This window comes from Fukomys damarensis, unplaced genomic scaffold (genome assembly GCF_012274545.1).
Source record: "Fukomys damarensis isolate Sample0158 unplaced genomic scaffold, DMR_v1.0_HiC HiC_scaffold_37, whole genome shotgun sequence".
Taxonomy (NCBI): domain Eukaryota; kingdom Metazoa; phylum Chordata; class Mammalia; order Rodentia; family Bathyergidae; genus Fukomys; species Fukomys damarensis.
In genome coordinates this window covers 20,821,599-20,834,790 of record NW_022900949.1, presented here as the reverse complement: position 1 = coordinate 20,834,790, position 13,192 = coordinate 20,821,599, and positions in this window count along the sequence as shown.

Sequence of the window (13,192 nt, the reverse complement as noted above, 5' to 3'; positions counted from 1 at the left end):
TATTTTTTTTTTTTTTTTTTTTTTTTTTTTTTTTTTTTTAGTGATCGGATCATTTTTTTCTCTTTTCTTTTTTTAGTGCTGCAGATCTAATGTATGCTGAGCAAATGCTATTCCAGTGACCCATGACCCTACCCTTCGTTTCATTTTTGAAGATTTTTCTTTTTTTTTTGGTACCAGGGATTGAACTTTTTTTTTTCCACCTTCATTTTTGAAGAATATTTTTTCCCAGGCAGCCGGCAACCGCCCTCTACTACATGGAGGCTCTGGGGGCTTGCAGGCCTGTTTTTATACACTCTTCCCCAATCCCAGCTCTCACCGTCTTTGCCCCTCTTCCACAGTATTCCCTGAGCCCTGAACTGCTGTGTCACAGCCACGCGGTCCGGTGCTCAGACCTAGGACCACGCCATCGAGAAGGCAGCACCCAACAAAGCCTGCCTGGGTCAGGCTTGCTTCCTGAGAGGCAGAGGGAAGTGGGTGCACCCCGTCCAGTGGTGCCACCACTGCGGGAGTAGGCACCCTGCGTGGCATGCTGACAGTGTAGACTCAAGGCCAGGCCGAGAGGACGGTGGCGGACAGTTCTCTGGTGGCCCCGTTAGCCCTCTGGCTCTGTGAATGCTGGGCAGTGCCAGCTTCCTTCCCCGGGTCCTCCAGCCAGAGCATGAGGTGTCTTTAGCAATAGGGACTCTCTGTCCCCTTGAGGGGTGTGACCAACGGCAGCAGCCTGGATGGTTGGGGAGCCTTGGGGACCTCCCTGGCCTACAACTCATAGAAAGGTGCACTTTGGCCCCCGGCACGGGGATTTTTATGGAATATTATGGCTTCTGGAAGTTTTAAGTTTTTTCTCTCACACAAGGTGCCTTTATTTAAACCTTTTAGCTATCACTTTAACAGCACCCCCCTCTTAAGCAGCCTCAGTGGGTTTGTAAGGCGGGTGAAATTGCCCTTGCATTTGGTGACCCTTGGTCTGATTTTGTATCTTGATGCTGGGGAGATGAGTGTCCCTGTCACCATGGGTCCTTTGTGGGCACCTGTACAGACACTGAGCTGAGTAATGGTGCCAATAGCTTCCGTCGTGACCTGTCACTGGGGAACACTGCAGGAGAGCAGTGTGGGAACGGTCAGGATGCTTCATGGGGTGGCTGCCACCTTTGCTCCCCCAGCCTGTGCCCAGACTGCATCCAGTGGGGACAAATAGCTCAAGAGCTGGGCACCTTTCTGCCCTACTCTACCCACGTGGTATCTGTAGCTATCTGAACTGTTATCGTCTCCCATTTCTGTTTTGTACCCAACCCCTGCAGCAAGCACCTAAGGGGTGGGCAGTGTCCCTTTCACACCTTCTGGTTTGTCCACTGGTAGCAGCATGTGCCTGCAGTCCCAGCTCCTGGCCGCAAGTTCAAGGCCAACCTGGGCAATTTAGAGAGGTCTCCTCTCAAGATGAAAAGGCTGGAGGTGCAGCTCAGTGGGAGAGCGTTTGCCTAGCGTGTGTGACACCTTAGGTTCAATCCAGGTCCAAGAAGAAACATAAAGAGAGTGTTTAGCATTACTGTTTCTCTATTTTATTGATTTCTGCTCTGTTCTTTCCTCCTTTTTGTTTGCTTTGCATATAACTTGCGTTTCTTTTTATGCTATCTTGTACTATTTTCGGCTTTGGGATTAGGTTGGCATTTAGACTTTATTTTTCCTACATGAACATTTAAAGTTATAAATTACCCTGCACACTCGGCCTTGTCTGTAGCCCACGGATTTTGACATCTATATTTTCATTACCATATTTATATCTAAATATCAACCTTTTTTCTGATACTTCCTGGGAATCCTCTTTGGCCCAATAATTATTTAGAATTGTGCCAAATTCCAAATATTTGGAATCTTCCTGGTTTTCTCTTTGTAATTTCCTAATTTAATCCCTCTGTGGTGAGAGCACACATCCTATGTGACTTCAGACTTTTCACATTTATTGAGGAGTGTTTTGTGGCCAGCAAATGTGTTCTGTCTGACAAGCATACGAGCATCTCACCGTTCTGTTGGTTTATACCCACAAGACCATAGTACAATTTTTAAATGGTTACATTGTTTATGAAAACAATTAAAAGGTAAAGGCAAAAGGAAAAAAGTAACTCCTTTTGCATTAATCCTAGTACTTATATTCCTGTTTTTCATTGTTTTCTAAGAATCTTGAATTTCTGGCTGGTATCAATTTTCCCGATATATTTCTTTAGCTTTCTTAGAATGCCAATTTGCTGGTGAACGACTCTCTAAATTTTCTTTTAAATGAAATGCCTGTCTCTATTTTACCTCTTTCGGGGGTGGTTTACTGGGAATTGAACCCAGGGCCTCAGACATGCTAAGCACTTGCTGTGTCACTGAGCTAAACCCCCAGCCCCCACCTTTATCCTTAAATGATATTTTCTCTGAGTTGACAGGTAGTTAGTTGTTTTATTTTTTATGTCATTTTGATTTCAGGACTTTAAAAAAGTTGCTGTACTCTCTTGGGCTTTCCTCGATTTTTAAAGAAAAGTCAGCTGATCCTGGATTGCTGTTCCTCTGTGTCAAGGTGCAGGCCGTTCCTTGCTTCCAGGAGGCATCTTGTTGCTGTGTCCCTTCCTGGTAGAGGGCAGAATGATAAAGGTGGTGGACACTGTGTTGTCACAGGGCAGAAGAGGCCGTCGGGGACAACCCTAGCGGACTCTTTTATAAAAGTCTTCGCGTCATCCTTGAGGCTTCACCTTCATGGTCGAATCACCTCATAGAGGCTGCACCTCTTATATTCACACTGGCAGACACATTTCCAGCAGAAAGCTTGTTCGGGACACACTTAGACCATGTCGGCTTCCAACAGGTGGACCTGGGCGTCGGTGTCCTTCTGTGCAATGTACCTCGTATCTGCAAAGTTTTGTCTTTCAACCAATCTGAGAAACTTTCAGTTGTTATTCCTTTTTTTTTTTGGTACTGGGGATCGAACTCAGGTCCTTGTGCTTGCGAGGCAGGTGCCGGAACCACTGAGCTACATCCCCGGCCCCCAGTTGTTATTCTTTTCTTTCTCCCCTCTTATTCTGGTTCCAGTTACACACATATTTTACCATTTGATTTCATCTAATAGCTCACTAAGGCCCGGTTCTTTCCAGCCCTCTCCCACCTCCTCCTGTCTTCACCTGAGGTATTTCTATGGATCTATCTTCAAGTTTCTCATTCTCTCTTCTGTCACAGTCATCCAGTTTCTAGTCTACTAAGTTAATTCTTATTTCAGAAATTGCACTATTTGTTTCTTCTTTGCTGTTTCTATTTCCTTGTTGAGACTTCTCATTTCTCTGCTGCTGTTTGGAGTCCTAGAAAGCATGGTATGTGCTCTTTCCCTGAGGGGAGTTAGGAGAACTAATTGGTCCGACATCTGGTCCATCATAGGGTTGGGCTTGATTGAAATTGTTCTGTTGAGAATGTTTCCTAGTTTTTTTTCCCATTCCATATCGTGTAATTTGGGGTTGTGTCCTGAGTGTTATGAAAGTTAATTTGTGCAGATTCTGGACTTTTCTTTTCTCTAAAGAGTAATTTTTCCTTTGTGTTAGCAGATCGTAGTCTCCACTAGACTTGAATGTACATTCTTTTTCTTGGATAAAAGTCTCAGTTCAGAATTTTTGTGGTGGCTGCTGACTTTCGCTGAGCCATTTTGTGTCTACTCTGTGATACTTGGTTCAGGGTTCATTCAGAGAGACGTGGGAAGGCTGAATTGGGATCTTTTCTCTTTTCCCCTTGTAAGTGTCCCTTTCTCTTGTCAGTGCCCACTTTTCTGGTTTTTCTGGCGGCAGATTTCTTCCATGTTTGACCCTGGTATCGCTGTCTGCACTGGGTGTGCAAACTTTCCTTGGCCTCGGGCTAAGGCCTGAGCACGCACCCTGAGTCTCACCTCTCTCCTTTCCCCTAGGACAGCTCTCGGGCTTCACTAAGAGCCAGTGATGGCGAACATTGTAGAGCTTTCAGTGATAACACACAGCCCACCACGGCACGCGTGCCATAGGTTCGCCATCCCTGCAAAGCCATCTTCTCCTGCCGTTGCCAGCACGGCAGGTAGTTGCTTCTGTGTCCTGTGCAGATTTAGTGGTTGTTCTGTGGGAGCTGAGTCCTTTGGAAGGGTCTTGGCTGTTACTTCCAGAAGTAGAAATGTAGGGCTCAACTTACAGTGGAGTCATATACCAGTAAACCGATAATAAATTGAAAATATCATCAGTCAAAAATGTATCTCACCCACCTGACCCACTGAACGCCATAACTTAGCCACACTGCAGGGTATCAGTTGTTTCACCATGTGATCGAAAATTATAGGGTATTGTTACGATTGTATTCATAACTTTAAATGCTTTTTATTATTTATGAAAGACATGGAATAAAAGATCCAGTTAAATAAATTAGAAAAATAAGATAATCTTTTTTTTCTTTGTTTGGGAAATCAAACTCAAGGCCTTGTGCTGGCCAGGCAGGTGCTGTGCTGCTCGTCTATATTCCCAGCCCAGAAAAATAAGATAATCGTAAGGAAAATAGGATAAGACACAATAAAAGGAAACATGAATGAATTAGAGATATAGAGTAGAATAGAACACCAATTGGGTCTCTGAAAAACAATAATAAAGCAGACATCTTAACAGTTTTAATCAAGAAAAAATATCTGAGCAAAAATTACAAGTGAAATATGGAATACAAAGACAGACATGGGAAATTTAAAAACACACACTCTGAAAAGCTCAAAGAGGATGTGTGAATGAAATATAGGGTGTTTGCTGAAGATGTTTAATCATCAGTCTTATCAGAAGAAGGGCTGGAGCGTAGCTCAGCTGCCTAGTAGGTGTGAGGGCCTGGCTTCCATCCCCAGCACCAAAGTTTTTAATTTTTAATCCAAATTTACTTTATAATAATAACTAATAATATGCAAATAGACTAATATATACAGAAGAAACTTCAGAAATTATATATAGTTGCCTCCCCAAAATGACTCTCTCCTTAGAGAGTTTTAAGAATGTGTTTGGTTAAACTTCCAATACCTAGATATATAAATTTCCTGGGCTGGGGAGTGGAAGAGGAAGAAAGCAGTTTTGCTATTTGGAAACAAACAGCTTAGCAATGACATCAAATCTTTTGTGTGGCAGAAGATAACAGAGCAAAAGGGAATCTACAGACCAGTTTCACTGGAAACAATAGATGTGAAAATGTTAAGCATGTTAATAATGATTGGACATCATATTAAAACAACAGTTCAGCTGTCGCTTTGATCAGTACGATGAATTAGATTCTTTGAAGGACCCTCCAGGTTGAAACAGAACAAAAGAGAGTCTGCCAAAAGCACATTGTCATAGTTGCATTGCTGGGCCAATAGGAATTGAGAAGCCTTGCAGGTAGGTTGGGATTGGTGGGGGGTCAGACACGGAAGTGACAACACTGAGCATTCAGAAAAGACTGGGTTGCCGTAGTGATGGGGAGGAAGTCAACTTCAGTTCCTCAACACACACTTAAGAAGTTCGTGCCATATACTGAGCTCTTTTCTAGGGAACGGAGATACAGCAGTGAAAATTTTTTGAGTTCCTGCCCTCCCTGGGACCTTCCATGCTGCTACAGGAGACAGGTAGTGAAATAAATAAGCAAATATAATAAGAATTTGGATATTGCTAAGTGTTATGGGGAAAAATCAAGTGTGAGGAGAGGGCATGTTGAGTAGGTGATGGTTTTATATAGGGTCATGGGGGGGTTGCCTCTGGGAAGACTTGGGAGATGCTGCAGCAAGCCAGGCAAACGGGGAAGGGAAAGGCATCCCTCCCAGGGGACTGCTTCATGGCTAATGCAGTGCTTCAGGTGCAGCAGTGTGTGAGAGTTCCAGTGGGATGAGCTAATGGAGACACCCTGGGGACATTGACCCACAGCTGTTAAGTCTCTGAGGGTGGTATTGATTTCTCCAAAGGGTCTGCCTCCATTCATTTACTGTACAAGGAGGAGAGGAGAAAAGTCTAGGGGTTTTAAGGTCTGTTCCGTTTGAAATCCGATTGTCACTGATTACAGAGAATGGAAAAGCATCCTGGCCCACCAGGCCCAGACAGGTACACTGCACAGAGGCAGAGAGGCCTGGCCCAAATTCACCTCACCTACCACCTACCTGGGGGTCATTCTTTCAGTCCTGGGTAGCATAATGAGGATAGAGGTTCTTCCCCCCCACAAACATCATGTGGTTTCCCTGACCAGGAGTAAAGACAGCTGTGGGAAGAAGATTCAATTTAAAATTCCTAAAACTGGCCTCCTCAGCCAAGAGAGTAAAGCAGAAGCAGTAGGACATCCCAGAAGGAAAGGCAAGGATTAGTGAAATCTGGAAAAAGAATAGGGAAGACGAAGTCCAGGATGGACAAGTTGCTTTTCTTGTCCTGAGTTGGGCTTGGCTTAAAGACCAAGTTTAAGACGTGAGCTCTTGCCGCTGCCATTATCTGTTTTAGGGATTTTAAGCAAGCCTGGCTTTAAGAATATTCATTCTAAGGACAGGGGCCCACAGTTGACTGTCTCAATCCAGGCCTTAAATAGCATCACAGCCCCAAGAGTGGGGGGTGGCCAAGTCCATGTCTAGAAGTGACTGGGGCCCATTACACGACCAGTGACCTTGGGACTCTTGACTCCGTCCTAACGTGACACCATGGTGGCTTTGGGACTCCAGGAAAAGGCCATGCTTTTCAGACTCCGGTGAGGGAGAAAGTCTACAGCATATGGGCAGTCACAGACTTGCTTTCCACATCGGACCCCTCCTCCCCTGGGTTCACCCGGATTAAATGCACTCACTGAGCGCCCGGTCCTGGGGATTTGGTCTATGCGGCCTCCCAGCACTCTGCCTCTGCTGCTGAGTGGTGGTGACGGGATTTGCGTAGTGGTCCTAGGGTCTCAGCATGCAGGCTGCCCCGAAATCTGACCCTTTGTCCCCTCCCCTCAGGGCAAGAACAAAAGAGTCACATTGCATTGAGATGCTGATTATGGGGTGGGACTATTCAGTCACAGGAGTGTTTGGCTGATTGGGAACTGTTTACAGATTCGTTTCTTTCCAGCGTGTACCCCTTGAAATCATTTTCTTTGTAAATGTTAAAAGCCATGTAAAAAAAAACACCACCACCTTGATTACACCTCTTTGTACTCCAATCAGCAGCTGCACGTTGGCCTCTGAATGAACTGTGATTCCTTCACTGCGCCTGGTGAGAAGGACGTTTAGGCCACATTTAAAAAAAAAATATTTTGGTAGGGGTCTCAAGAACAATTAGCAATTAAAATACTGTATTTTCTACGTTTCGCTATATGAACTCATAACAGCTGCTCCACTGATTTCACAGGCCTGGGCTCTGCTTCGCCTCGTGCATTCCCCAGGCCTCGGACTCAGGGAAGCTCTCAGCTCTCCTTAGTGCATCATTAACTTCGGAAAGGGGCGGCCGCGCCAGGGCCACCGAGGGTTTCTGGAGCTGGACCCCTGCACTGCTCAAGGCCAGTGTCTTGGTAAGAAACACCTGGCCAGGTGAGCATCCACAGAAAAGCCGGTGCCTGTGCTTTCTCTCAGGTAACAATCAGAACCATAGGGGGAACAATCCAGATAAAGGAAGTTACGGTTCATCTCCTAAGCATCCTCCAAAGGTCTTATTTCTTATTTCTGGCCGGAAGGGGCGGAGACTGGGGATATGACCCGGATGGAAGGGCGTCTCCTCCCCCAGCTCTTTCCTTCTCTCTGCTTCTCGCTGCCGCCATTCTCCCACCAGTCCCTTCCACCGTGTGGTTCTACCTTGAAGTCTGCCGACGCTGGACTGAATCCACTGGGAGCTGGGAGCCACATAAGCTTTCCTCCTTTAAGTTGTGGGTGGCAGGTATTGAACCTTAGCCAGCGAATGATTGTCCTGCAGTTCAGCTTCCTGGATCTGCACGCCAGCCTCTCCCCTTCGTGGGTTTGTGGGTGGTTTCTGTCGTGGGAAAGCGAGATGTTATATTGGCAGAAATAGTTCAGGTACGACCCGCACTTCAGGCGGAGGGGCAAGACTTGATGATGTCCAAAGGCCACGGCCAGCACCAACGTTCTCGAAGAGCTTCAGAAAATGAAGCGATGTTCTACAAAGGTGGGCACCTGTCCTGGCACCCCAGTCCCCTCCCATCTTGGTGAGCTGGAACACTGCCCTGGGGCAGGAGCTGGCCCCGAGCTGAGTCACCAAGAACAGGTCGGAGAAGAAATGGCACTTTCAGGAACCATGCCTTCCCCAAATGAACCACAGGGAATCGGAGGGAGGACCGCCTTTTAGGGCCTCTGCAGTGGCCTTTTCCCCCTGTGCCTGAGGCATTTGTCAACTCTGGATCCTCTGCTGAAATGCCATCGAGGGATGAGGACAACGGACAGAAACTTACCCTGGCATCTCTTTCCCCAGGGGCAGCTTAGAACAGGTACGAGTGGAGAACAGCCTGCTGAAGGCGCCTCATTGCCAAGACAAAATGGGCAAAGGGCTGGCATCTAACCCCATTTTAGCCACTTGTTCCTGAGACACAGGTACCTGATAGCCACAGCTTGAAAAGGAGGACAGATTTACTTAGGCCTGTGGTCAGTGTCCCTGGCTGGCTGCTCCAAGGCACAGGTGGCATGACACAAGGGTCAGGTAGAGGAAAGCTACTCACAGCATGGCAGCTAGGAGGGAGAGACCGGAGGATTGAGAAAGGAGCCTCAGAGGGAGAGCAGCCCCAGCGGCTCAGTTTCCTAAGAGCAAATCAGGAATGGTGTTCCCATGGTCGGATCGCCTTCCCAAGCCCTGCTGTGGGCTGTGTCAGGCTGTGGGGGTGACATCTAGATGTAAACCATCGCTCCCTGTGAGAAAATGTCCCCCATGGCGTGGTAAAATCCAGCCCGGAACTAGGTGTAGCAGCGTGGGATACTTGGGCACTTGTCATTTCCTGTTACCCAGGTCAGCTTCCTGCAGGGCCCAGGGCTGTCCCCGGAAATCCGCACTCAACGGAAGGGGTTCTGGTTTGTTCAAACACAAGTGGGCTGAGAGTTTGAGACAAAGAATAACCAATTGAAAGCAGTAGTAAAAAATAAAAAGTTTCAAAAAATAAAGCAAACTTATGTGCCTTTGAGCCAATTTTAAAATGCCCATTTTTTTAAAGTGTGAGGAAGAATGAAAATATTTATGAATCCTAGGACAGTTTTCTAAATTTGATACCTTTCTTAGAATTTTTCCAGATGAGGGAACGTTTTCCCAAATTTGTTTAAATCAGGCCTATTCTCCTTGCCTAACAATGTTTCCATGCATTTTTAATTGTCCTTTTGTACCTGAGTAAATTGCTGAAAGAATAGTCATCAAAAATGAATCCAGATCCCTAGCCTTTGTATAGCTAACAATGATTTTACATTTAAATGAAATTTCAAGTCTTTTTTTTTATTTTTGTACTTTCTCAGTTATTTTGCGTTTTACACTGACTTAAGTTCCTTTTCACCTAGTATTCTGGCTTTAATGTTATTGCTGTACCATATCTCAGTCAGCGAGTCTTGTGTGTACACCTGTGTGCCAGACAAAGGGGCGGGAATGCCTGTGCCGTGGGATGTTTTCCGTGTCGATAAGACCCTCACATTCGACCGCTGTGTCTGCTTCCTGGACGCCCACGGGGATTGTGTGGAATGGCGTAGAAGACGGCTTCAGACCTCCTCCTGCCCTCACGTGAAATCTGAACCACTCAGGGAAGGAGCTCTTCTAAAATCTTTCTAAGATCCTGGATAAGGATCAGAAACCACAGCAGACCGACTGAGCTCTTCCGGGGACACTGAGGAAATGGGCACAAGTGTGGACGGAGGGGTCGGCAATGGGCTGGCAGGGGATTGGGGGGCAGCACCGCTCCCACCTCTTCCGGTGTCCTGTCGTTCCTGGGTGGTGAGTGTTTTTCTCGCAAAAAGCCAACAAGGAGGTACTAAGGATCCCCATTGATGTGTCTGCAGAGCCTGGGAGCCTCCCCCAGGGGGAGCTGCAGAGCAGGAAAGGGAAACTGGGCCGCTGCTTGTGGAGACTTCAGCTAATGGGTTGGTGGGTGGGTGGGTGGCTGCCTTTGAGGTTCCCACCAGAGACACCCCAAATAATGGGGAGACACACGGTGGCCACGTCCATTTCAAGGTACATCTATTGTCGCTTGGGCATTCAAACGTTAATGTCATGAATCACAGCCCACTTGTACATAGCCCACGGACCTACAAAACTGTAACGCTACAGCAGACAGAGCATTAGACAAAACATTTCTTATTTCTTTATTATAACTTCATGGGAAAAATTATGGTTAGTGAACTGAGACTTCATGGAGATATTATTTCTCACTTCAAATAGTAGTTTTGAAGATTAGCAAATAAAAACAATTCTAGGCTTCTACCTTTCCCATGGGGAGTGTGCTTTAGCTTACTCAGAATATTAACTTTGGAGAATTGTGTTATAGAATTAACTTAGATAACAAATGCAGTGGTATATTGTTCTGCAATCCCCAATGAAGAAACATCACGAAAAGACAGGTAGAGATTTGAAGAGCCTTTATTTTTATTGATTGACTTTTTTTTTTTAAAGCAGCACTGGGGATTGAACCCAGGGCCTTTGCACCAAGCTACATCTTTAGTCCTTATTTTCTGTTTTGAGACAGCGTCTCACTAAGTCACCAAATTGCCAAGGGTGTGAGCTCGAACTTTCTGTCCTATTTCTCCAACCTCCTCTGCACTGCCACACCTGGCTAAAGTGGACTCGTCAGAAGCACCAACATGGTTTTGATCGAGTTTGAGCCGGAACTAAGGGCCTATAAGATACAGGGTACAGAGGAGCATGCTAAATATCAACAACAGAAATGCAACTAGAAAAACTGGATGTGTATAAAATGAAGAGTTAAGGAATTATTGTTGATGCTGTGTGTAGAATGGTGGTTTTACAGGATTTTGTGAAAGAATTCTTGTTTAGAGATGTGTGCTGATGTATTCATGGATGGAAAGGTGTGGCTTGGATTTGCTTTAATAATCTGCATGGTAAGAGCAAGTGGCAGGGACCCAGATTAGAGAAGACTGGCTGTTCATTGACCATTGTGGAGCTGGTGATGGGTGAACAGTTCATTACAATGGCAGTGAGAGAAGGCAAGTTCACGGTTGCCTAACTCTCGGCCTTAGGATAATTTCACTCCATGCCACAGGGAGCCAGAGTGCAAGCCAAGCGTGGTGGGCTTGCTGAACTGAGGAGGCAGCGGTCATATCCAGGGCTCACATGACCTCAAGTGTTTGGAGTCTGCAGAGAGGGGTGGCACGGTACGGGACCCACAGTAGAAGTCACTGTCTGCTCACCAGAAAACTGCTTTTACAAGGTGGAGGGTAGGCAGGGGCAGAGGCTGCACCCAGATGCTGGAGTCCCAGCCCTCTCTGAGAGGACGTGAGCTTTGGAAGGTAACTCTGTCTGCAGTGGCGTTAAAGGCACATGGGAAGGTTTGGGAGGCTGCTGGCGCGGTCCAGAGGGAGACAGCCATTGTCTGAACTGGGGCACAGGTGTGAGATGGAAGATGGAACTGAAGAACCTCGGGAGGTAAGTGCTCCAGTCCTGGCTGAGCATCCTGAGGTGTGGAAGGAAGCAAGGTGGGGGTCAGAGCAGCGGGACGGGTGGTGGGGCCGCTGCGGAGAGAGGGAGCAGAGGAGAGGGAGGACGGCGATTTCCGGCAAATCTGAGGTCCTTGGGAGACACCCAAGGAAAGACGTCCACAGGACTCTTGGGCCTTGGGGTCTGCGGGTCGGGAGGGAGGCTGGACGTGAGGCCTAGATGTGCAGCTCCCAAGCCACGGGCGGAGGTGGGAATCCGCGGGGGAGAGGACAGGAGGAGCCGTGCTGAGGGCGCAGAGGGAGGCCCCGGGAGAGGGAGAAGGAAGGCGCAGCCACAGAAGGGGAGGAAAAGTGAGGAACGTGGTCGTGAAAGCCCAGGGGAGAAGAGGACAGGGTGAGCCCACCAGCTGTGAGTCCTGTGAAATACGGTGGAGGTGAAGGGGACCGGGAAGGCTTCTTGGATTTCTGTTTTTGTTCAACAACATTAAAAGGATGCGTAAGATAGGGACACTATTTCTAATGTATGTAAGAAGCTCATGATTCAGTGATAAAAGGAAAGTTTAGTGGATAAATGAGCAACACGCATTCATGGGCAATCTTCAGAAACCCACCCTACGAGGTGCCCCCCACAGGCGGAGGTCAGTTCGGGCTGGAGCAGGCCCCACGTGCCTGGAGTGTGGGTGTCGGGGTGGGGACCCCATGATGTGGGTGGGCTCTCTGCTCATCACTCTGGTGGACACACTGCCCCTATCCAGGTAAACGTCCTGAGTCAAACTTCCCAGGACCTTACCTGGGTTACAGCATCCACACTCAGGGCCAAACCCCAGGGAAACGGCGGGGGCCGCAAACCTGTTTTCAGCAGCACTGGATGTGCACCAAAGCCGTCCCTGTGACCAGCCTCTGTCCTATGGGCTGGGCCCCATCCGGGTGACAGAATTTCCAGGCTGCTTGAAACACAACATTGTATTCCAGGAAACAGCATGAGGGAATTTAGGATATGAAACCAGCGAGCTCATAGGTGCAAAGGGGCCAGGTTGGAACATGGCTGCCGTCACAGGCTGAGGAGTCTCAGCAGTGTCAATTCCCCAGCCGGCATGTCCCGTCCTGTGCCCTTCCCAGAAAGCACTGTGTCTGCAGATTGCTTTCCCCAAAACCCCTGTAACCCATATAAAGACTTCAATAATACTCCTAATGATGTGTGGCTTTCAAGAACAGGGAATGGTTTTTCCACGTTTAAAATAAAATGGGACAGAAGAAGCTGAGCACAGGGACTTTTCTCTTCTCCCCAGCCACCTTGACCTCTTCAGATCCGCAAATGCCTTGTGCCCCTTGCTGCTGGTATGCAGGACCTCTGCCCGGCTCTCCACTCCCTCTTACAGCGGACTCTGGCTCCTGCTCGGGTCTCGCGTGCCTCGCCTCCTTGGTAAAACCCGTGAGCTCCCAAACCAGGCCAGATCCTCCTGCTGACATCTCGGCCCCTCAAATCCCTCGTTGCACTTGGAGTTCTTGAGTTCTGCAGTCACTCACTTAACAGCAGTCTTTCCTCCCCTCTCGAGCATGTCTGCAGCCTTCCAGTATGGTACCCAGCTTCTACCTCGCCACCCCACACTCTCA